This window comes from Dromiciops gliroides, chromosome 5 (assembly GCF_019393635.1).
Source record: "Dromiciops gliroides isolate mDroGli1 chromosome 5, mDroGli1.pri, whole genome shotgun sequence".
In the NCBI taxonomy this organism is placed as follows: Eukaryota; Metazoa; Chordata; class Mammalia; order Microbiotheria; family Microbiotheriidae; genus Dromiciops; species Dromiciops gliroides.
This window is the reverse complement of record NC_057865.1, coordinates 224,486,551-224,489,459: the sequence shown is the minus strand read 5'-3', so window position 1 is coordinate 224,489,459 and position 2,909 is coordinate 224,486,551. Positions and strand designations below refer to the sequence as shown.

Below are 2,909 nucleotides of genomic sequence, written 5' to 3'. Positions count from 1 at the left end.
TCAGTTAAGAGGGGGTGTTTCTTTTACAGACTAACAGGGCATTTTCCTTGTGGATTAGAGGTAACCTGCACTTTCCAGGTGTGGAAAACAGGGAGCATCTGTGGCCTGAGCTCTTAGACTCTGCTTCTTGGCCTCAGTTGCTATGGATCTGTTCTGAGCAGGCCACTCCACTCTGTCCTAGGCAACATTCATAACCCCAAAGTAGAGAAAACTGCTAAGTTGGGCTCTTCTTATCTGTTTTGGAGGTGAGTAAACTTCTTAACCAAGTCCTTCACCACCTGTTTGACTTGCTGGTTCCTGAGGGTATAGATGAAGGGATTCATGAGAGGGGCAATAAGAGTTGATTTGATCAGTCGAAACCTCTCCCCTTGTTGAGGTCACAAACCCCTTTGCCCGTGTTGAGGGTTTTGACGTACATGAAAAATACAGCTGCCATAGCTAAAGGAGACAACAATAGCACTGAGAGGAGCGTGTGAAAGGCGGCCTTCCTTCTCATCGCTGGGCTGATGGGATTTAATGATTGTCGGATGATCTGAAAATTAGGACAGGGTGATCAGCACCAAGTGTGCTGAGGAGGAGCTTACCAGGCCTCAGAGTGAAGTCTACCATCTCTAATACTTTTGGCCTCACCTACAGACCACACTTCCATGAGAGGCGTGTAGTCACAGAAGAAGTGGTTGATGTGGGAGTCACAGAAGGGGAGCTGGCTAGTCAGGACAAGGGGGACAATGATGAAGGAGAAGCCAGCTATCCAACAGGTGAGGATGAGCTGGGTGCAGAGTGTGTTGGCTGTCTCATTGAGGGTTGGGTAGTGAAGAGGCTTGCAGTGGTCGACTTAGCGATCATATGACTTTGGCAGTGAGGAGGAGAATTCAGTGGTCCCCCTGGAGATATTGGAAGAAATCTTGGGCGATACAACCAGCAAAGCTGATGGTCTTGGTCCCTGTGGCAATGTTGACCAACATTTTGGGCACAATGACTGTCTGGAACCAGATCTCTAAGCAGGATAGGTTCCGGAGGAAGAAATACATCGGAGTCTGTAGTCGGGTGTCCAACAGTGTCAGAGTGATAATGGTCAGGTTGCCAGAAATGGTTACCAGGTAGGCTAGCAGCAGAAGCAGGAAAACTACCATCTGCAGGTCCTCAGTATCTGTCAATCCTTGGAGGACAAACTCAGTTATTTTGGTTTCATTGACCATCATGGGCTTTGGTCATTTCCCTGTCATGTACAAACATGGGGCAAATGAGACAGGTTGGAAGATTTCCTCTCTTCCTTCCCTTCCACCCCCTTTCCCACCCTGGGAATATTTATTTATTTGGACTATTATTACCAAGACCTGAAAAAACCCAAAACAAAACCTTCATTAACAGAGTACATGGAAATCCCAACATTAACATTCCTCTTTGATTTCTCTATGTAAATTCTGCAGTATGGAAAACATACAAACTCCAAGTAGCAATACAAAATAGGGAATGGGGCATTAATTCCTATCAAGGGTATTTGTGTTAAAATTGTTATCTAGTTCTGTTCTCCTGATCCTCCACACCCTTCCAGTCAGTTTATAAGTAACCAATATAAAGGGGCAATAGCAAGAAATGAGATTGCAAAGAGTCATTTACAAACTGTCCCAAAGATCAAAGAAGCAGAATTTACAAATTGTATCATACATTAATCAAAGTGCGCACCCCGGTAATATGTGATGAATCAGTAGACGTCATCTAGGTGCTGGTGTCAGGGTTCTGGTCATATGATATGTGTGAAATTCTAGACAAATTCTAGCCTTCTATAGCTCTAGATCAGCGGAATATCAAAAAACTGATAACTTTGAGATGTAACTTTGAAGTTTTCCTGATAACTTTGAGATGACTTGGATATGTTAAGGAACTAACTGTAAGGTGGCCCAGATAGGAGTTGGTCTGTTCCCTCCCCAAACCATATAAAAGTGAGACCTCCCACTCTTGCATCCCAAGCACTCTTCTATCTTCATTAGGTCCATTGCTGCTGAGTGCTCCCAACTCTATTCATGGTTATGTGAGTGGTATTCTCTGTCTTTCTCTCCCCATCCTATTTGCCATATTTCCTTCCTTTACCATCCCATTTTCTGTCCCCATGTTACTGGGTTCACCTCTGTACCACTTTTTACCACTTGTCAATGATTTTATGGGCTTTTTGCCCCTATACACTCTGTGCTTAATCAAAGTGTGATTGCCAATCACGGTCTTTTCCAGTGAGTACCCAAAAATCAGTTGTGTCTGCCCCTATTCATAATTTCATAAATTATCAATTTACTATTGAATCTCTGTTCAAACATCAAGGACTGCATGGATGGCTGATAAAGCAAGCAGAGCAGAAGCTCATGGAAGACTCTGCTCTATTTGAGCAGTGTGGTATAGTCAGTAGATAGTAAATAGTTGGGAAGACCTGGATTCAAATCCTGACTCAGATACTGTGTGACCTGGGAGAATCACTTAACCTTTCTGGGCTTCAGTTTCTTCATTTATAAAATGAAGGGGTTAGGTTTGATGCCCCTTTCATCTCTAAATCTATGATATTTTTGTAGAAGTTCTATTTATGTTTCAAGTAACAAGCATTAGTTTTCTTTCTCTCACCCCTTCTGGCAATTTAAAAGAAAAAATCCATTGTAACATACATAGTCGAGCAAACAAATTCTCACATTGTCCACATTAAAAAATGTATGTCTTGGGGCAGCTAGGTGGTGCAGTGGATAGAGCACCAGCCCTGAAGTCAGGAGTACCTGAGTTCAAATCTGGCCTCAGACACTTAACACTTACTAGCTGTGTGACCCTGGGCAAGTCACTTAACCCCAATTGCCTCACTAAAAAAAAAATGTATGCCTCATTCTGCATCTTGAATGCATTATCTGCCTATTAGGAAGGAGGTAGGTAGT

General features: G+C 43.1%; 1 pseudogene; it reads right to left on the bottom strand.

The window, feature by feature from the left end:
• Positions 1-349: 349 nt before the first annotated feature.
• On the bottom strand, positions 350-1,199 carry LOC122728977 (annotated as a pseudogene).
• Positions 1,200-2,909: the final 1,710 nt, after the last annotated feature.